The following is a 22,496-nucleotide window of genomic DNA, read 5'->3' as shown; positions in this document are numbered from 1 at the left end:
CATGTATCAGTTGTTCATTGCTTCTTATTGCTGAATAGTATTCCATAGTAGAAATATACCACACTTTTTTTAGCCATTCACTAATTGATGGACATTTGGGTTGTTTCCAGTTTTTGGCAATAATGAATAAAGCTGCTGAAAACCCCATTTGTATATAGGTTTTTAGGTGGCATATGTCCCTATTTCTCTCGGGTAAGTATCTAGGAGTGGGATTACTGGGTGGCATGACAAAGAGTTTTAAATATAGTATGTCATTTAATCCTCGCCAGCAGTCATTTGTGGAAAGTATTATTGTTAGTTCCTCTTTAGAGATGAAAGCTAAGACTTGCAGAAGTTATGTAATTGCCTAAAATTACATGGCCAGTGGGGAGAAACCCAGGCTTGTTTGACTGCAGAGACTGAGATCTTAGCTGTTACTTCTGTCGCTGCTCCCAATGTGTTCCCAGCTAATGCCTAACCACTTTGGAAATTAAAGTAAAAAATGTGACCTCATCACCCCTGTGATCAAGTATGATAAAGACTTGATTTCAGATAGAGAAATGAAAGGATTAGAGAGTACAACATGAAGTCTTTATAGAATCGATTTGAAGGAAATTGGAATGAGTCACAAAATGGCAAATACATGAAGATGACAATGAGAGTCAATTCAAAACTCAATTCAAGGATGAGTCATCATCTTTATCTTTTGATCCAGTTCAAACAGTATAGGATTGCACTGGCTCCAGCATTGAAATAGAGCTCTGATGGATGTTTTCTCATAAGGCTCCTCTGCTGTTAATGCATACTAAATACCATGTTAGCACTAAAGCAAGCAGGAACAACATCTCCCTTCAAACACATACTTACATTTGGGAACTTCTAACGTTCTTTTGTCACAATAACAATAGTAATAAATTTACTGTATGAATAGTTAACATCTTTAACAGTTGTGTTTTATATTCAAATATATATTGCTTGGATTCCAAAGTGATATTCATAATATGAGCAAGAGAGAAATTGTTGAGATTAACCTCTAAAAATGTATTGTGGAGATTGTGGAGCTCTTCTGTAGAATCGGAAATAATGGGAAATTGACAGTGAAATATAAAAGTAGATCATGAATAGTTAATACCCAATTCTTCTATGATGAAGGAATGAAAATAACAACTAAGTAGTCACCAGTGACAATTTAAGACAAATATGTCATCCCTCAATGCCTAGCACAAAGTCTTGCCTTTATTAGAAGCTGAATAAATATTTGCTGGGTTGAATTTAATCTTTCCGTGACGAATGTTCATAGGAATGGTGAGATAATAGTGGCAAGCACTCTCTATAAAGTCTGGGTTTAGCATTAATAAAGGCAATGTATTTTTGTCTTACCAACAAAAACTGAAAGGGAATGCAAATGTTATTATTAATATGGTAACCAGCTTTCCCAAAGAAGACCAGGTTGAATGGGATTGTTGACAGTGGTGACTGACACTTGACTCGCCTAGTGTCATTTGAGTACTAGTGTATCCTTTTCTCTTAGAATTTAGGTACCAAGGAAAACTCTCATCAAGTCCTTCTGATGATCACACACTAGGAGACTCTCGCAGAACAAAAACAAATGCAAGGGACCCAGCATCTGGAATTGTCCGCCTTGTGAGGCAGAGCTCGCCCCCCAATCTAGAAGCTTAAATCAACAGAAACTCTCTGCCCACCGTTGCAGCCAGCACCAGGGTGTAGGCTCTGTTAATCAGATGCACTGGCTCCTGTTTTAATGGGAACCCACTGACTTGAAGAAGGAAGAACTCTAAGAAATCTACTCTGGTAAGTCTGGGAGCAGAGGAGACAGGACATCTAGCTTCCAGAAGCTGCAGAGGCCACAGTTCCAAAGGCAGCTTTTGGCCTCCGCTGCCTGCATTATTAGCAGCTTATGCTCCAGTGTCTATGCCCATTGTTGGTAGCAGCGGGGTCCTCATGGGACTAATTCTGTGGTGTGATGTTGGGTAGTGTTGAATGATGCCTACCCTTTTTTTTTTTAAGTGAGGAAGACTGTCCCTGAGCTAATATCCATGCTGATCTTCCTCTATTTTGTATGTGGGGCGCTATCACAGCATGGCTTGATGAGTGGTATATAGGTTCACACCCGGGATCCAAATCCACAAACCCCAGGCCACTGAAGCAGAGCACATGAACTTAAATACTACGCCACTGGGCTGGCCCTGGATGCTTAACTTTTTGATCTGGAATGAAGAGCCTATCTGATATGTGCCCATTTTTATAAAGTAGCTGCAAATAGCCAAAAGACATGAAATATTCTTGAAGAGTAAAGTAAATTGGGGCATATGTTTAGCTCCAGAGGAAAATAGGAAAACTACATAACGGTCTGGGGCTCCAAATCAGTGAAAAGAAAACAGAAAGAATTTATTAATTGTGCAAAAGAGTGGTTCCCCTGGTAATTGTAGAATAAGGGTCCTGCATAGGTGGTGTTCATAAAAGTAAGTATTTTAGGCAGCCAGGCTTGACTGTGGTGTCACGTTAGGTCAGACGCGTAAACCAGTGGATAACAGTAAGAGTCAATTTCAAAATTTTAATTCTGTGGGTAATATGAACTGTTTAATTTTTTTTTAAAGAAATTACATTAAAATAAGCTTCCCAAGGAAATGCAGTGGTTGCCTCCCCAGCATTCATTCTCTCTCTCCTTTCTAATGGGACCCAGTGCTTCCCAGCCTTGTGGATCAGTTGGAATTGATCTCACAGCGGCTCTAGGGACGTGCCCTAGTCATGGTGGTTGGGATAGGATTCTGACTCAAATTGTGTCAAAGGGATAGAAAGGTGATGTTTGATGAGTAGCACCTGGAAAAGAGAATCATTCTCTCTCATGAATGCTAGAAAAAGATGCTCCTTTCTTCCACTGGTTGTGAGTGAGGAGGAAGTTAGCTCCAGTTGATGCCTGTGGCTCGGTGCTATCATGAAGAATGACAGCTGTAGTGAAATTCTGCCACTGGGGAAAGCAGAGTAGAGAGACAGAGAGAAAGTGGGCCCTGTGGCATCATTAAACTCTGGACCAAGTTTTGCCCAAATGTCCATTCAGGTCCTCCGGAAAGCAGACATGGAGATGGAATTACCAGTGCCCGAGATTTGTTGGGGGTAAGTCCAGTGAAAGATGAAGGTGGAAGAAGCGTATTGGGGAGTGAAAGTCTTTAGCCCTGGATGCAGGGGCTGAGCCAAGGGGGAGGATTGGGCAGGAGAGCCTCGACTCTGATGCAGATTTTGCAGTCTCGGCTGACCCAACAGGGAGCTTCAGAGCAAAGGTTGCTTGTTGGAAGAGTCTCACATTGGGCAGAAACTCAGCCCCTGGTACTCCTGCTGTGCTATGGACCAGGGCTGTCCGGAAAGAATGTGGTCTCAGCTCAAGGCTGTGGAGGACCCCGAACGTCCAGTAACTGGTGGCGGTCGGTTACCTGCTCCCTCACAGTTGGACAGTTTGTTCTTTTTGGAGGAAGATCCAAGTGGTGCACGTCCTCTATCTCTGGACTTCTTAAATTGCTTGAACCGCTAAATCCCTTTCTTCTTCTTGCTGTTATTATTATTATTAAAACAGTTGGACTTCAGTTTCTGTTACTTGTGACCAAAGGAATTCCAACTAGTATGTGAAATAAATATTTTTAGATTTAAGAAGTCAACACACTTAAGGAGCAAGGTAATTTATATTAGCTCTCTTTTTTTTTTTTTTTTTTTTGAGGAAGATAGCCCTGAGCTCACTACTGCCAATCCTCCTCTTTTTGCTGAGGAAGACTGGCCCTGAGCTAACATCCATGCCCATCTTCCTCTACTTTATATGTGGGACGCCTACCACAGCATGGCTTTTGCCAAGCGGTGCCATGTCCGCACCGGGATCAGAACCAGCGAACCCTCCTTGGCCGAGAAGCGGAACATGCAAACATAACCGCTGCACCATTGGGCCAGCCCCCAATTTATATTATCTCTTATCTTCAAAAACAAATATATGAACAAACTCAGCATCTGTGACAGAACTGGCACGTAGTTGGTACATAATAAATGGGAGCTACTAGGATTGATCTCCATTGCTGCCATGTTGTTCTTCAGTGTTTAATAATGGTAACTGAGTTTTTAGGCCCAAAAGGTGCTTTTTTTACACAGAAGGTAATATTTATAGTTCCTTGTGTTTGTGTTAATATTCCATTTATAAAAGGTATAAATTTTATAACCTAGTTTTATGTTTTTACTTTTAACCTATAAATCTTATTACTATTTGCAAATAAAATTGTTACAATTTTAAACACTTAACTTTATTTGCTACCTAATTAATGCACAATTAACTTATAAATTTGATGGATTAAATCTCTTAAATGTTAACACTGTTTAGAAACTGTATTAACTAGATTTTCTTAGACATTTCAAACTATCATTGCCAATTTGATAAACTGATTCTCTCAAATATTTCAAACACGTAATAAGGCAAACTGACAAATCTAACATGCAAGATAGTTGTGATCTTTGTAAAACTCTCGTGAATTTAATAAATCAGATTTATAAATTTACTAAAGCAGACTCTCTTATCCGTTTCAAACATCTTAAAACAGATAAAGCCTATACAAAGCAGGACAATAACTATGAAACAGCTTACACAAAAGGATCATCTCTATTTGAATTTCTACCTTCCTGGAACGGCACACTCAGTTACCCTACTGAAGGGAGCAGACTGCCATCAAGAGCCTGCTGTGTGCGACAGAGAAAGACAAACACTGTATGATCTCATTTATATGTGGAATCTAAAAGAATGCCAAACTCATAGACACTGAGAACAGAGGGGTGGTTCCCAGGGGCTGGGAGGTCAGGAAATGAGGTGATGAGCTGGTCAAAGGGGACAGGCCCTCAGTTACAAGACAAATAAGTTCTGGGGATCTAACATACAGCATGGTGACTATGGCGAATAGCACTGTATTGTAGACTTGAAATTTGCAACGAGAATAGATCCTCGCATTCTCACCAAAAAGAGAAAAAACATAACTACATGAGGTGATGGATGTGTTAATTACCCTGATGGTGGGGATCATTCCACAAAATATATGTATATTGAATTATCACATTGTACACTTTAAATGCACATGATTTTATTTGTCAATTATAAAGCTGGAGAAAAAGAGAGAGAGCCTGCTGTGCTTGCTTGGGTAAAGGTTAGGACCATGAGAAGGTTACTGGTCCAGGTCAGGATAAGGAATGTGGCTTGGGAACAGCATCCAGGTACCACTTCAATGATGGTGCTGCCTTAGCCATGGGGTCACGCCTTCTGTGTGTCTTCTCACAGTCAGGTTTTAGCGGCTTCATCCCCAGCAGACTCCAAGCTTGCAGTTTTCAACTGGGATCAAATTTAGTTTTCCAGTCCAATGGATCATGTGTGTCATTTGTGTTCCTTTCAAGTTTATCCTTACCTAAATTTTCAACTTTTTATTGATTTCCATAGACAGAACTCTGAATCGCCTACCAAAATTGCCAATCTCTTTGCTGTCTGATTAGACGTAAATTCAGCATTCTCTTTATATTTTATTTTTTTATTTGTCTCAGATATCTGTCTTCCAAAGTAACTTACTGAGAAAGGAAACATCTTCTCTACCTTAAGGAATTATCTTTCTATCGAGACAGCTAAGACATCTACATAAATCACCTATAAAAAAGGGCAAAAAAAGAAGACTGCTATACAAGCATTTTAAGCACATTTCTAAAAGATTACTGTGATTGACAGAATTCCAAGATGGCTCCTATGAGCTGTGCCCACTGGTGTTACTCATATTATGATGTTACCTTGCATGGCAAAAATGGATTTCCCAGATGTAACTAGGGTTGATAATCAGTTGACGTTGAGATAGGCAGGTTACCCAGCTGGACTCCCGTCATCACACAGCCCTTTAAAAGTGGGGAGTTTTCTCTGGCTGGTGGCCAAAGGAGGAGTCGGGGAGATTGGAAGCCTGAGAGGAAGTGAATGTGAAGGAAGCTGTTGTCAAGATGGAGGGAACCTCAGAGCAAGGACCTGAGAGGGCCTCTAGGAACTGATGCTGTCCCTAAGTGAAGCCACCAAGGAAGGGGGGACCTTAGCCCTGTCACCACAAAGAACTGAATTCTGCCAACAATCTGAATGCATTTGGAAGCAATTCTTCCCCAGAGGCCCCCAATAAGAGCCCCATCAGACTGACACTTTGATTCAGGCTTTGAACCTACGCAGAGAACTCCGTCGAACCTGTCCAGTCTTCTGACCTGTGGAGCTGTGAGCTAAGCAGTGGATGGGGTTTTAAGTCACATGTTCGTGGTAATTAGTTAAGCGGCCGGAGAAGACAAATACAATAAAATTTCTCCTCAAATCCGAAGACTCAATTTGTTAATCTTTGAATTAATATATACTGATTATATATGTTATATGTATGTAAATAGGCACGTATATATACATGAAATATATATGAAGGCATCTCTAAGGTAGGGAGATCTTGGGATATAAGATCTGGTGATTGATGAGACTTCCTTGGCGGAACTAGGGACTGAGACTGACGATCTAAGTCTTCGTGGGGTTAGGGAGGGCTTAGGAATATAGCTTAAAAGGTCTATTTGGAGAAATTTTAAAGGCCCGCAGGGTTTTCCTCTATTGGCCTTGCCAGAAACATCTATGCCCTCTTCTTCTGGCATAAAGCATTGAAACGAAATGTCTTCCAGGTTGGATAACATACTGTGCCATTTATCAGTGAGCAACGTTTTAGCTCGGATTGTTTATCCAATTGGCAAGTTACCTTGCAAGACTCTGGGGAGTGGAGTTCAGAGCAGGTAAATGCTGTAGGGAAGGACAGGGTGAGAGAGTGGAGAGATGAAAGGGGGCTTTCCGGAAGGCAGACACAGGTGCGGGCCACAGTGAGCAGCCTTGGAACCACACCAAGGGAGGGGGCACAGTAGCAAGAGTGGGAGTCAGTGCAGGAGACTCGATGGAGGAGGACCGGCGTGTGTGACTGCATTAGATTTCTGTCCGGAGCATGAGCGCAAACCCCGCGTACCTTTTACTTCCCTGTGGAAGCCCTGAGTACAAAGGAATGGAAAGAAAGTTATAAACAGCCACTTTTATGTTGTGTACACTTTCTCCCCTGCACCCTTTCTGGGAGGTAGTAACGACCTGATCGTACGATGCCTTTAACTCACAGAGCACTTCCACGTGCTCAAAGCACAGCCTGTACAAGAATCTTTCATTTCCTGACGGGCCATGAGGATGAAGTTTATAGTCTTTTTATTGCTGGTATTTTGACATTTTTATATACCTTTCCCCACATAGCATAGAACATGTTACCCCCATAATTGTTTTTATATACTGCTTGTCTTAAAGATTGTTTCAAACCTTCTTGCTCCTAAATCATTTTTACTTTTAGACAGTCGGAACGTGGACTAGGTGGTTTTTAAAAAAGCACCAGAGTGTTCAAGTTGAAGGTATTGTTTTTCACTGCTTTATTATATTTTCACCCACCTAAAATGATACCAATGGTTTTTTAAAGAATGAGATAAAAGATATTTTGAGTTTTTATCTTATTCAAGCCCGGTTGTTATTTACGTATAAATATATTATAAATATATATATTTAAATATACATTAAGGCTTCTAGATTAGCTTAGCAGATACATAATTTTGAGGTAACTTCCTGGTATGCTGCTTTTGCATTAGCTAGTTTTTTTTTAGAATTTAGATTGGACCATATGTCTAATGATCTCATCACTGGGTTTGTTTGTTTGTTTGTTTGTTTTTTGGCTAGGAAGATTGAACCTGAGCTAACATCTGTGCCATTCTTCCTCTATTTTATATGTGGGATGCCGCCACAGCATGGCTTGATGAGCAGTGTGTAGGTCCGCACCTGGGATCCAAACCCTCAAAACCCAGGGCTGCCGAAGCAGAACATGCGAACTTAGCCCCTGTGCCCCAGGGCCGGCTCCTTATCCTTGGTATTTTTATAAGTGATAATAACAGTTAATATTTGTGAAATGTCCTTAGTGCACCAAGAGTTTTATATAATCTATAACATGACAAATTTCTACTCACAATCTTATTTAAAAACGTATTATTCTATACCCTATCATTTTCTAATGATGAGAAAATAACCTAATTTTGTAAAATATTTTATCCCCAACTTTTTACTGTAGTCATCCATTAAGGTTTTATTTCATAATTTTTAAAATCAAAGGTCCCATTGATCTTTATTTTAATACACTTTTGTTAAAAAAAAAAAAAAAACCCTAACTCAGAGTAACGGCTATAAACTTGCACTTCCCATAACAGGACTTTAGGTCCCTCCTTAAGCATCAGGCTCTCAGGGTGTTGGACCTCAGGGTGCAGACCCCTAATTTCTCGCATCCGAAGTCGCTGGCTTCCTGGGCTCCAACTGTGGACGGGAGGAAGGAATGTAAACCAATAGCCTTCTGACTGTGTATTTATTATCTTGTCAATGATCACGTACACAATTTTCTTATACACAAATGCCTACTCTGAAAGACGATATGTAAACACTTTCATGCACGGGACACGCCAAATTCTCTAAGAATGTGGAGGAAGAGGGTTTGGGTGAGGAGGACGGAGCAGAGTCGTTGCCGCAGACAGAGCGTGGGGCTCATCCCGCCTCTGACCTTCCTTAGAGACCCTGTGGACATATTATTGCTCAACATTTCTGGACTTCAGTCTCCTCATCTGTGATAACAATAATAATAAACAACAACAATAACAATTTTATTACTTACAGGGAAGTTTAGAATTAAAGCTTCTGATGCATACAAATCGATCAACAAATATTATTTTATTTTCTCTTAATTGGTTGTCTGTAACGTCTCTAAAATAAAAATCAATAGTAAACATAAAAAGACTCCCAGGCCGAAACAGGTCTATTGGTCTGCTCAGGCCGCCACAACAGAATACCATACGCTGGGTGGCTTCGACAATAGAAATTTACTTTCTCATAGTTCTGGAGGCTGGAAATCTGAGGTCAGGGTGCCAGCATGCTTGGTTTCTGGTTAGGACTCTTTCCTGGCTGCCCTCTTGCTGTGTCTTCATGTGGCGCAGAGTGAGCAGCACACAAGCTCTCTGGCGTCTCATCTTATAAGGGCACTGATCCCATCAGACCAAGGCCCCACCCTCATGACCTCTTCTGCCTCCCAAAGGGCCCATCTCCATTTCTATTGCATTGGGGGATAGAGCTTCAGCTTACAAATTCGGGGAGAAACAAACATCAGCCCCTAACAACAGGTTTTGATCCACATATCAAGTAAGGTGACAACATGAATGGAGAGAAAGGAGCATATTTGGAAGTTATTCCAAAGGAAATTTTGAGATGACTTGTTGATTAGCCATAGTACATTGATATGTTCTAAACCAAGAATTAAAACACAGTTTCTGACCTATGGTATATATTTCAACAAGAAATGACCTAGGCTGCAAATACTGAACAACTCATCTGATGAGATCTTTTTTTTTTTTTCTTGCTCAGGAAGATTAGCCCTGAGCTAACATCATTCTCAATCTCCCTCTTTGTTTTTTTGCATGTGAGCTGCTACCACAGCATGGCCACTGACAGACGAGTGGTATAGGTCCACACCTGGGAACCAAACCCAGGCTGCTGAAGTGGAGGTCACTGAACTCAACCATTAGGCCACTGGGGCTGGCCCTCATCTGATGAGATCTTACTGAAGACATTGGATTATTTTACATACCAATGGGTTCCAGGTTTCCGATTCCAGGTTTGATCTGGTGACTCAGTTACACCCCGAGAGATGCAAGTTCTTTCCCTCCTTTCACTTCATCATCCTCAGCAGACTCACTTCTATCCTCAACTTGCCCCCTCAAGGTCATGTGATTGCCACCACAGTCTGGGCATAACGTCCCAACACTAGCATTTTAAGCAAGAAGAAATGGGTGGAGAAGCAAAAGGCTTTTGCCTCTTTTATACCACCGGGAATAAAAGCTTTTCCAGAAGCCTCTTTTTGGCTCATTAGCAAGATCTGGGTCATGTGTTTATTTACCCCTAGCTGAAAGGGAATCTGGGAAATCAGATAATCTCACTTTTTCAGCCTCTATCGTGGAAGGTAGGGGAGGGAACATAGGGGCTGAGAATAACTGTTGCGTTAGTTAAATAGTAATGTTACCACTGCATGGGAACAGGACGGACATAGAGACACTTTTGGAAACTACTGGACCTCTGATCTACCACATGAGGCTACAGTGAGGGATTTACTGAAATGCCTAAAGTTTTAGGCATTATGTGGCAGCGTTTACAGAAATCATAATGCTGCTGGGAGAGTCGGGCCAGGAGTTGTAAATACTGCTCTGTCTTCTAGGCCTGTTGTAGGAATAGTGGGACAATGATATCTTTGAGGTGGCTGAGAACCTTTTATGGAATTAGGGCTGGAAGGCATCCCTGAGAGCCTCTGTTCTAGTCTGGGGTCCTCTCTCACTCCCGCATTTACAGAGCTGCTCAACAGATATTCCTATACATTCCTAATCATTACCATCACAAGAAGTTCTGGAATATTCTCTTGGAAAAATAACCTACTGAAAAACACAACGACAGTTATGTGTTAAATTGTATGGCATCTCAAAAGATCTCAGAACCACATTTTTATTCATTTTCTGATTACCGTTATATAAAAAAACATGATTGTATAAATCTCTTTCACTAAACATTAGAAGAAAAAAAAGTCCCCCCTTTGGAGCTCTAATACTGGCTGGTTATGATTAAAGAAATTACAGGTCAGCTTCCTGGGACTAATGACACCTGTGGAACCGAGTCAGCATGTCAAGGAAAACAATGAGAGATTGGATTTGTGGCTTTTGCATGTCGTGACACTTTTGCATCCCATTGCTTATAATAATACTACCTGTGCCGTTATTTAGCTCTTTGCATTTGTAAGTCCAGAAGCACTCTACTAACATTAGCTTAATTGCTATGAGAGCCCTGAATTGAGAGGCTATTTTATTTAAGTGGAAGCCATGGGTCCTCCTCCCTTTAATTCTGAAAGAAGCTCCAGTTTTCTAAGTGACGTTTGAGTGACAGGAAGGAAAGACGCCGTCGTATCTCAGTCCTCCACCTGTCTCTGCCCTGAACCTAGTGCTGTTCTGTGATGCCTGGAAGCGGTTGTCGTTGCTGGACAGAATTTTCTGTACATGGGCCGTTGTGTACTCTCACCGCGAAAACACGGTGCCCTAACATCAACACACAAGAGCAGTGCCTGTCGGTCCCTCACGTCTAGGAAAGTATCACTCCTTACAAAACGCGGTGAGCTAGCCTCGGTTAGGAGGCATCTTTAGGAAGTTTAAGAGTGGCGGATGCCAGCCTCACAAACATGACGGCAGCAATCAGCCTAACACGGAGGGGGAGGTGTTTTCATGTTTTAACCCTGTCTCCTGAAACGAGTTAGAGAAGACAAGAAGCCCTACAGTCTCATCTGAATGTGCAGAAACAGAATGTTTGGGAACAACCAAATGGGTTCTCCTCTCCACTTGTGTTAGTCTATCACCAACCACAGAATGGGGTCAGAACTCCACCTCTAGAGCGCTGGTTCCCAATCTTTACCCTACATGCAGATACCCAGGGCTTGTTAAAACACTGGGTCCTGTTCCCAGAGTTTTGCTTCAGGAGGTCTAGGGTGGGGCCTGAGAATTTTCATTGCTAACAAGTTCCTCCTGCTGGTGTCGATGCTGCTGGTCCAGGGCACACATTTTGAGAACCACCATCCTAAAGAAATGATATGAAATTCTGCGTCTACCCATATCACTCTTTTCTGGTTGAATCTCGGTTTCTAAAGTTTAATACGATTTGGATTGCTTTTTCAGATGACAGTGGGTCTAAATTATTCCAACGCTTTAACCGTGAGTCCGCACTGGCCGTGGCATTGGCCGCGCTGAAATGTGATCGTTGTATTTGTGCCCTTTAGGAAAGCCAGCCAAGCCAAGGCACCATGGCTTGATTCCAGAAAGGCTGCAGGTGTGCAGCACACATGTGTACCTTGTTAGGCAATGACAGGCATGTCATGGAAATGCCCTCCTTGGCTATAGATAAGAAAACACACTTCCCGCTCAGTGGCGGGATTTTTCATACATCTTTGTTTGGAATTTGCAGGAGAAGTGGCAGGCTCCTGGAGAGTGTTGCTGTCTTCGAGCTCTCAATGGTCCAGCAAATTATATCTTTCCACAGGTTAGATTGACTTGACTTGAGGCGGGCTGCATTTCCACGAGCAGAACAGTGACTTCCCGGGGCACAGACACCTTCCACACGCATACTGCCGTTCCTTTATGAGAGGGGCCTGATTTCCTGGCGAGTGTCTGTGTGCATGTGTGTTTAAGGAAAACCTGCAACACCTTAATTGCAGGTTTCTTAAGAGCACTGTATGAAAACACTCAGGGCTTGCAAGCATTTATGTAATCTGGATCCTTAGAGTATCTCTTACGCGGCTTTTTGATCTTTGAGGGTTTTTCCCCCCCCTCATTTACTCTGCTTAACTGAGATGAAATTCATTTTCCATCTGTGCCACAAGTTTCCTGTTAAAGTGTCTAAAAGTTTCTGGCTGGGAAAAGCATGATGAGTGCTAGGTTTCTGACTAAATTGATGTTCTGTGATCTGCCCCTCTCCCTTTCATGTCTGTGGTGCTCCGTGGAGGGGAACGCTCAGTCTCTGCAAGTGAGAAGAGGTTCACTCGATGCTGTGGAGATAAAATCCGTGGGCTTATCATTTAGGAGTCAGTGAGTGATCAACTCCAAGCCCTTACCTACGAGGGCATAATTAATCCGCTCCTAGTTCCGTACTTCACAGCCCAGCTCCTCTCCCAGAGGGCCTCTCTGGTGTGGTTGGAAGGAGGGCAGGGGTGTCTGCCATAACATCAAACTCAGAGGGCTACAGATGCCTCCCTCAAGCATAAGTCATTTTCCTTAATAACCAAGTAAGATTCTGCCATCATCAGGCACAGGCACTGACACAATAGGTGCCTTTAAGTGACCTATGAAGAAATGAATATCATCCCTAAACATAGCTAAGTGCTTCTTGAACCTAAGAACACACTCACTCTATTACACCTCATGGGTTAATGAGTGCCCTGAATTTACCTCCTGCCTTGGAAAATATTTCCTTTTTTTTTTTTGGCCTTAAAGTTTTCTTTTTCAGAGGATTGCAGAGAGAAAGGAGAGCCTATTTCTAATATACTGGGAGTCGTTCAAAACAAAGAAAGTCAATGCATATATTAGTTACCTTTTGCTGTCTAACAAATTACCCCAAAGTTTAGCAGCTTAAAACAACTAATATTTTTATCTCACAGGGTTTCCGAGGTTGGGAATCTAAGAGCTTTTTAGTTGGATGGTTTGGCTCAGGGTCTCTCACCAGGCTGTAGTCAAGATGTTCTAGGGCTGCAGTCATCCGAAGGCTTGACTGGGGCTTGAGGGTCTGTTTCCAAGATGGCACATTCACAGGCCATGGCAAGATTCCACAGTTCCACAGCACATGAGCTTCTCTGTAGGGAACTTGAATGTCCTCACAGGCCAGCTAGCCTCCTCCAGAGCAAGCAGTCCACAAGGGCGTAAGTGAGTGAGGAGAAAGCCATAGTGCCTTTTATGATCTCAACTTCTAGACTCCAAAGTCTCACACCACTAGCTCCACCGATTTTACTTTCTAGAAGCAAGTCAGAAATTCCAGCCCACATTCAAGGAGGGAGGAATTAGGCTCTACCTCTTAAAGGGAAGAGTAGTAAAAAATTTGTCTACATATTTTAAAACCACTACAGGAATGAACAATAGAATTAGAAGATAGAAGTATTTTTTAGTACACTTAGTGCCTGGTAAAATTAAGTAGCAAGACTTATAGGACCTCAGTACTTTCTACAGACACTGAAGTTGTCCCACTGGAGGGTGACATGACATTTTGGAGTTGGAAGTGGCTTGTTAGCACACACATGTCGTTCACAGGTGTTAAAGCACATCTAGACTACGTGTCTACTGGATGTTTGAATTCCTTCTACCAGCCTCTGCTCGGACACAGGGAAAGGGAACTGTCTGCTTCCTGAGGCAGCCCAGTGTATTTGAAGAGAACTTCATTGCATTTATTCACCTACTCATTCAACCTACACAAAGCACCTACAACGTGTCAAATGATCTTAAGCCTTTGGTATACAAAGATGAATAAGACGGTCTCTATCTCAGAGAGAGTAAAATCTAATGGGGGAGAAAGTATGTAAAAAACTAACTAACCAACTAGCGTGAGAGGGTTATTGTACGTATTTCATGGAGAAGGAGCTATGGGGTCATGGCAGGGGGAGGTGGGCACACTTCCCTGGGTAGTGGGGGGTGGGACAGGGTGGGAGAAGGACTGGAGGAAGTTTGACAGAATAAATAACCTTTGAGCTAAGCCTTGAAAGATGAGGACCAGTGCTCTGGGGAAAGGAGGGGTAAAGAGATTCTAGACAGAATCACGGCATGTGCAATGCATAGAAGTAGGAAGCTACGTGGATCCATCCAAGAAAGACCAAGCCCTGTGCTCTGGGTGGAGCAAGAATGGAGGAATGAAGTGTGGGGCTGGAAAGGCATTTTGTGGCCAGTTGTTACAGGTCTTATACATTATGCTGTGGAGTTTGCACTTTATTACCAGTAGTCTTCAAGGGGGACAATACTCTACTCTAATGAGTGGTCTACTGTACTAAAGAAAGAAAAATGTTCTGAACTGAATGTTTATGTTCCCCTCAAATTCATATATTTTAAACCCTACCCCAAAGTGATGGCATTAGGAGATGGGGACTTTGGGAGGTAATCAGGATCAGACAAGGTCGTAAAGGTGGAGCCCTCATGAATGGGAATAGTGCCCTTATAAAAGCCATGAATGACCTTGCTTCTGCTCTCTTTGTGCCATGTGAGGATATAATGAGAAATCAGCAGTTGGCAGCCTGGAAGAAGGTCCTTACCAAGAACCCGACCATGCTGAACCCTGATCTCAGACTTCCAGCCTCTGGAGCTGGAAGAAATAAATGTTTGCTGCTTATTCTAGTCAGTCTGTGGTGTTTTGTTATAGTAGCCCAGACAGACTTGGATAAAAATGTCAGAAATTCTGTTGATGCTTATTTATTTCAACAAATAAGAAAGAAATTTAGCCTTGGTAATTAAAAAAAAATTGTATGACTTGAGAGAAAGTATATTAAGCAAAAATATTTCTCGTATAGTACAGATGTTTCTGAGAGAAAATGTACAGAACTCCATGCCTGAGTAGTTATAGAGATGATGACTCTGAGATTCCAAGTTTGAGTGGCAAGGAGATGGCAGAACTACCTCCTGCAAACTATTGAGTAGTCTGTACACTACACAAAGACACCCAGCAAAGGGGATGTGAAGGCAAAAGTCTTTCCTGAGCTCCACTGTCCACTCTGGTATAGGGCTGAACCAGCCTGGGGAAAGGGGCCTTTTTGTAATTCACCCAAGACCCAGTGTGTGCCAGTAAGGGCTCTGGCACTGGTTCCATTCACTGGGACAGAGATTGAGGAGGAGTAGATTAGGGGTGCAGGGAGAAGCTTGAGTTTGATTCTAGGCATGTTGTCTTTGGATTTGTAAGGGACAATCAGCTGCGATGCCCAGTGGACACCTAAAAATATGGATCTAGAGCTCAGGGGAGAGATGGTGGGGAGAAGGGAGGACTTGGGAAATAATTAGAGAATAGGTTATAATTGAAGCCTTGGCATGGGTAAGACCATGGGTAGGCGTGTAGCTTGAGAATAGGCAAGGATAACCTAATTGAAGGGGCAAGTAGAGGGAGAAGAGCCAGTGAAGTGACAAGAAATAGTCAGAGAGGCAGAGAGAAAGCTAGGGAGGGGGGAATATAGGAGCTGTGGGAGGAGAGAAAGTCAAGAAGAGAATGGCCAAGGGAGAAAGATGAAGTAAATGAGAAGAAAAAATTCTCGATTGGATTTGGAGTTAGGAAATTGTTAATTCCTTTAGAAAGAGTTATTTCTCTGGAGCCACGAGTGCAGATACTTGATTAAATAATTGAAGAGTGAAACGGAAGTGGCGAAATCAAAATTGGAAATGTAAGATATATACATTATTAAGAATGTTTACAGAAGAGAGGAAGGATAGAGATTATGGCCGTACGGACCCTTTCAATACCCCTTGGAATTTCACTGAATGAGTGTCCATTTCCTCTTAGCTTGATGTGTGAGATGTATGTCTCTCCTTCCGTGGGAATCAGGCCTCCATCCTTCTAGCTGACTTTCCTTTCTCAGTGGCTTCACTGCTTTTCTTGATTCCAGAATTGAAGCACTTTTCCAGATGTGCACACAACATGATTTTGTGCCAAGGTTGAAGAATATTTGCCACTTTGCTTCTAATGTGCATTGTAATGATAACCAGAGCTTATTTTCCTTTCTGACTTTAGCAAGCATTGGTCCCATGACTTTGGGATACTTTATAATGCAACTTCCTCCCTCTCCAGAATTTGCATACACGTACGTTGCACATAGGAGACACTGATTATTCACTATTTGGACAGATCATGTCAGAGTCTATAATTTTATAGGTAATTTTTGTTCTCTTTTTTCTTAAAAGTATTTCCTCTTGAGTTGGCCATCCTGAAGCTCAAATGTCACATAACGTACCACACAGAGTTGACTGTTTCCTTTCGAATACCATTAAACTGCCCTAAGACCATCTAATGTCTTTATACCTGCAGGTATTCTTTTTTTTGTATTCCCTCTTCCTGAGCATTTATAAAATATGCTAAATGGATTTTTCTTGGAGGCCCTGCTGCTTATGCTTCTTTATCCAGAGAAGCACTCATTTGCCCCTAAACTTTGATTTCTGTCTCAAAATGTGTGTTTCTTAACAAAACAGTCCCCTTCATGGGTTCCCACTCCACCTCAGGCTGCATTATTTTAAGCCGTCTTGGAAATAAAAACTTGCTGAAGGTTTTAAAATATGGAAATAAAGTGAGTTCCCTAGCATCTCATATTTTCATGCCTAATATCTCAGAGCAATCTGGTGGCTCCATCAGGAATAATTTCCTCTGACGGAAGCTGTATTGCTTTATTTGCGATATGTGCCGAAACGTTTAGCGAGCCTACAGTTTATGGTACTATAATTTTGCTCCGTTTTCCAAGGTCTGCCTGCCAGGGTCCTCATCAACAATGGCAGGGTGCCCGTTTTGATCAATATGTACACATTCCAGCTATAAATTCCCTCAAAATGCTTGGGCGGATGCCCATGATTTATTTATTTCTGTTTGCCAATTAGGTCTAGGGAGTCATGCTAATAATAGACTCCCTGGAGAAAGACAGAAAGAAACCTTGGAGGAAAGGAGCTGAACTAAAAAAGAGAAGCCTTTCTGTTCTCTAAATTTAGAATGAATCCATCACTATTTTTGTTTTACCTCAATTAATGTTCTCCCTCTGAATTCATCTAGTCTCCAAAGAAATGTTAGAGCCTGGAGAATTCCTCCATTACCCTGATCTTTAAAAGTTCTCGTGAAATGTATAGTCCGTGTGATCTGGGATTCTGAGTATATTGGTAGCTCATTATTATGATGGCGCTCGTGGGCGTCAGGAACGATAATGTCTGTATTTAATGATATTTGTGGCTTGCCCCTGGCTTGCAATTACCTGCAAAATGTAGTGCCAGGATTGAAAGTGTGATTGCAGCAGCCCATTTTAAGAGGTATCCTACTGGCTCCTTGATGATAATTTGACCTAAAGCATGTTTGTGGGGGGGTGTGGGGGGTGTGGTGCACTGCCATTTCCTTGTTCCTCCTGAGCAGTAAGAGGAAACTTCCTGGGGAATCGAACAATTCAAATAATAAATTTCTTCAGTATTGGCGTTGCTCAGCCACCTGAATATTCTTGATAAAACAGCAATTGGTCGTCCTCAACCTACCCCATAGGCAAGAGATGCGCAGGATGTGGAGAACGAACATGCTGTGTGTGCGTGGCCATGGCAGCAGAAGGCTGTGATGAAGCTGTCTCGTCTCAGGAGAGCTTTATTGTCCAGGGGCTCAGACTCTTTCAGGAGCTGCTGAGGATTTATTCGTTTTGTATTCTTTTGTCTACAGGGAGTGAGGCAGCGGCTGTTACCTTTTCATACTCTCAGAAAAAAAAAATGCCCTGCACAGCTTGGACAGCTAAGCAACATTACCCCCACCACTGACGGCTGAAATACCGACATTGCATCTACACAGAGTTGGCTGTGAACAAAGCAGGATGCAGCGCAGCACGTCAGGGGCCCGCTGCTGCGCAAAGGGCCAGGTAAAGATAATAGCAGCAAGAGCTCAGGGAAATCTGTAAACCTCAATCCTAAGAACTTTTATGTTATTTTGAATGGAGCAGGAGAAAGCCACGGTCATTGTTGTTTGATGTATTGTTTTAACAGTTTTAACTATTTTATTTCCATTCAGAATAGAAATTAAAATGTCTGCCGTTTATTAGCAGTTTATCTCTTATAAAGACCCTTTTTTTAGGTTTTATACATTTTCATGTTGTAAAACCAACATTTAATCACTGTAGAAAAATTAGAAAGCAGGAATAAGCAAAGGAAAGCAATATAAATATCTAACAATTATATTGCCCTTACCACGTGCTGGACGCTATCATAGACGATTTTGTATGTCTCGTTGTTTAGTCCTCAAAGCAACCTTCTGAGGTGGGTTTTTACCTACCCTCATTCTAGAAATAAGGAAACTGAGGCACAGAGAGGTTACACACTTTCCCCAAGTCCAAAGGCAGTCTGGCTCTGAAGTCTGTGCTCCATACCTCGCTGATGTCCTCCCCCTGCAACTACCCACAATACCCCTCACTCATGGGGAGCTTACTGTTAACTTCAGCAGACAGCATCCCAGACCTTTTTCTGTTCATATAAAAAAATGAACATATGATTCACTAGTATATCATATATAAATATATTTTCTATGTATATCTTATCTATCTTCTACTATGACTCAAAATAGGCATCTTTATTTTTCCAGTCTTATGAATGAAGAAACAAGCTTTGAGGGGCTGAGGAACTTGTCCTAAATCTCAGGGCTTTGGTGGGAGAGAAACCTCTGTCCAGGGCCACCACCTTCCTCAAAGGGATTCTTTTCTCTGCGCTAAGCTGCCTCACTGTCTTTCAGTTTTGATTTTGACGAAATCACATTATTTGTGGTCATCTGAGGTGTCCCTGGGTGGAAGGTGGTGAGGTGGCGTAGAGGATGCTCTGGAAGCCCCCCAGATCTGCCCTATGGGCTGACACTGCTATTCCCCTGAAGCGGCCATGCTGGCTAGTGACAACTTCTGGCTGTCCTCTTCTCTCGACAATAGCCGTTGGTCGCATCGCCCATCTCAGGGTCTGCATCGAGGAAACCTGACTTGGGACAGGTAGGGAGCTCCAGTGTCGACCACATGAACACCCTCTGTACAACAAAGATCAGAACCCATCCCGAGGCAAGAGCTGCCTTTTGGAGCTCTGCAACAATTTTTAGCCACATAGTTTGCCTTGAATCGGCAGGGATATTTTCTTCCAAAGAGTTCAATGATTATTTTTTCAAAATTTTCTATTAAACTGTTTTGTTAAGGTGACTTATATGGACCAAAGAAAACCCTAAAAACCATTTTAAATACATTTAATTCAGGATCATTTCTCATGTTTCCATATTTCCGAGCTTTAATGGTCTCCTATTTCAAATCAATTACATTCTATTCATCCTTTAAGCGCACGTATTTTGGAGTTATAACAGAAGAAGAGCTATTAATAACCAACCCGCCTCCTTCTTTAATTTCATAGTACCCCCATCTGCCTTCCATCTCTTTTGCTGAAATTTTCCTTTTTTCCATCACTGTAATTTCACAGTTAGCTTTCTCTTACCAACGTGTCCATCCAGCTGTTAAAGTGCCCCTGTTGTCGCCATCTCCCTGGGTCCTCTCTCCCGATGCAACGCTTTCACTTCTCCCCCAACTTTCCTCCTTTGAAACCATATGTAGGGACAACATCCAAAATTTTAAAATGGATTCTTGGATATAGTTACCTTCATCATTTATGTCTTGGAAATGTCTGAGCAATACTGTAATTCTTCATATGTGGAGATTCTGTCACCATACAATTTAATGTTGTTTGAATTTTCCTGTATTTCTGTTTCCATCCCCATCCCAGCTGTCAATACTTTTTGTCCATATTATTGCAAGAGCCCCTGAGCTGAGCTGTCTCCCTTCCCATCCTCATCGGTCTGCTGATAAACTCAACTTCTAAACCTTGCTCTCCTCAAGGCACAGCCATGTTCAAAAGCTCTCCCTTGGCTCCTATTACCTGTGGAAGACCATCTTGTGAGTTCTTTAGACGAAGCTGGCAAACCTCTAACGTTCGTAGGACTGTAATAAAATCTCTGGCTCACTCCTCTTCTCTTCTCACTGTCAACCCCATCCCACCACAAGGGGCCAAGGAGGCATGTGTGTGAGCACCCAGCCTACAAGCAAATTCTGTCCACAACCCTGTAGCCTCCGCCTGCAAATAGTTACCCCCTTGCCCACTCTTGGATCTAGGGGTGTCCATCAGATGTTCTTGATTAAATTAAAATTATGGTATATAATGCAATTGGCTGAATGTTTTCTAAGTCCATTTTTATCTGTAGTTTTCTCCTTCATTTCCTTTTTATTCTCTATGATTTTTTTCCAAAGAAACTGGAGGTTTGTCTTGTAGAGTTCCTCACAGTCTGGACTTTGAGGAGTAAACTCCTACAATGTCACTTAACATGTTGCCCTGTCCCTTGCATTTCTTGTCATTGCTGAGTATGGAAACTTGCTCAGTGTCAGTTTTGATATTTTCGGCAAAACTATTTCACTAGCAAACTCTCCAGATCTCAGGGGCTCACTATGACTAATGCTGTTTCTCGCTCACAGGGTTTGCAGGTCAGCTCTTCCCTCCCACAGGCTGTGGCTTGTGTTCTGGTCTTTTCTACATGTCTTCTCATTCCGGCACTCAGGACAAGGAAGCAGTCATTATCTGGTGCTTGCCGTTTCCATGGTTGAGGACAGAAGCTCAAGGAGGGCAGAGACAAACCACACACAGGCATTTGCTTCTGTTGCAGCAAATGTTGGAGGTGGCATATGTCAGGTTTGCTCCCATTCCATTATTTAAAGGCAGTCTCGCGGCCAAGTTCACAGTCAATGCGGATCTGCCAGGACATCACAGCAAGTTGGAGAGGAGATGAATAATTACAAACAAATAGTTGTTACATAGTCTATTTTTGTGTGTTTGTTCTTTGGCGATGGAGTCATTAAATCAGAAGGGCTACAAAATGGTGCTGTTTTAATCCTACCATTTTTTCTATCTTTATGAGCTGGGATAGTGTATAAAGAGGAACTTCTCTTTAACTATTTGTCTTAAGCTACAGTTTGTAAAGGAAAGGCAAGATGAACACTTGATGCTTTCTCTTTAATTGCTTATTATTAAAATAAAGTTGCTCCTGTCTTTCAAAGAGACTCATGAGTACTTTGAAGTGGGGGTGTCCTTGTGAACTCATGGATTTATATATATTTGACACATTTCAATCTATTGACGTTATCCTTATGGATGCTAGCTTTGTTAAATGATCGCATCGTCGACCATTGGGAGCCTATTCAAGTTCCTGACTCCCTTGACCATGATCCTCGCGGTCTTGCACCCTGTCTTTGCTTTCTGGTATGAGATATTTCAGGTTCGTCCTGTTCATTTTCTGCCCCAGACCTGGAATCTGACATTTCTCCAAGGAACTAGCTTCTTTTGGTGGAAAATGGTATTTAGAGTCTATAATCTTGGCACTAGAAGTGTTCTTTGCAACTGGGTTAGTCATTGTTTCTAGGCCTTTTTAGTGTACAGAGTTTTAAAAAATGTATTTTGATTTTAGATAAAAATACATCGTGAGTTCATATTAGTATTTCCAATCCAAAGTCAGGGTTTTTGCCTGGTTTCTCACATAACCCAAATCTGATCCTGATTCAAACAGTTAAAATATAATATGACAACCAGGAAAAAGTAAACACAATGCAATATGATGATATTAAAGAATTATTACTAATTTTTTAAGTGTGATAATGTTATTGTAATTATATTTCTCAAGAATCCCATGTCTACTAGAGATACATACATACTAAAATATTTACAGATGAAATCTCATGGTGTCTGGGATTTGCTTCAGGAGAATCCAAGGGTCTGGTAGGAGATGTGGACAGTGTATGGAAGAAAGAAAATTGGCCATGAGTTGTTAATTGTTGAATTTGGATGATGGGTACATGGGGGTTCATTATTCTAGCCTCTACATTTCTATATGTTTGAAAATTTCGATAACACTTTTTTTAAAAGATAGGCTAGAAGAATATTTAATGACGTGGGACAATGTTCACACATAATTAAGTGAAAAGGTAGGTATGCTATCTTTTTGTAGAAGAAAAACTGTTAAATATATATATTTAAAAGACTACAGGGATTTACCCTAAAAGTTGAATGGTCCTCTCTGTGTTACAGATTATTTTCATTTTAGTCTG

At 41.8% G+C, this 22,496-nt stretch overlaps 1 long non-coding RNA gene across 3 annotated transcripts in view; it reads left to right on the top strand.

Annotated features, from left to right (window-relative positions):
* LOC111769107 (uncharacterized) overlaps positions 1–21,272 on the top strand; it is a 64,634-nt gene extending 43,362 nt beyond the window's left edge. Inside the window, exons 3-6 of one of the 3 annotated variants that reach the window (XR_011428860.1) lie at positions 1,511–1,791; positions 3,059–3,114; positions 18,059–18,251; positions 20,874–21,272. This is a non-coding gene — a long non-coding RNA (uncharacterized lncRNA). Of the gene's footprint in view, positions 1–1,510; positions 1,792–3,058; positions 3,579–18,058; positions 18,252–20,873 lie in introns of those variants that run through there. The other 2 variants (XR_002801877.2, XR_002801879.2) reach the window with 2 other exon arrangements.
* The last annotated feature ends 1,224 nt before the right edge of the window (positions 21,273–22,496 follow it).

The sequence above is a fragment of the Equus caballus genome, chromosome 19, assembly GCF_041296265.1.
Source record: "Equus caballus isolate H_3958 breed thoroughbred chromosome 19, TB-T2T, whole genome shotgun sequence".
Classification (NCBI taxonomy): domain Eukaryota; kingdom Metazoa; phylum Chordata; class Mammalia; order Perissodactyla; family Equidae; genus Equus; species Equus caballus.
The sequence above is the reverse complement of the archived record's forward strand: the minus strand, read 5'-3'. Positions and strand labels throughout refer to the sequence as shown.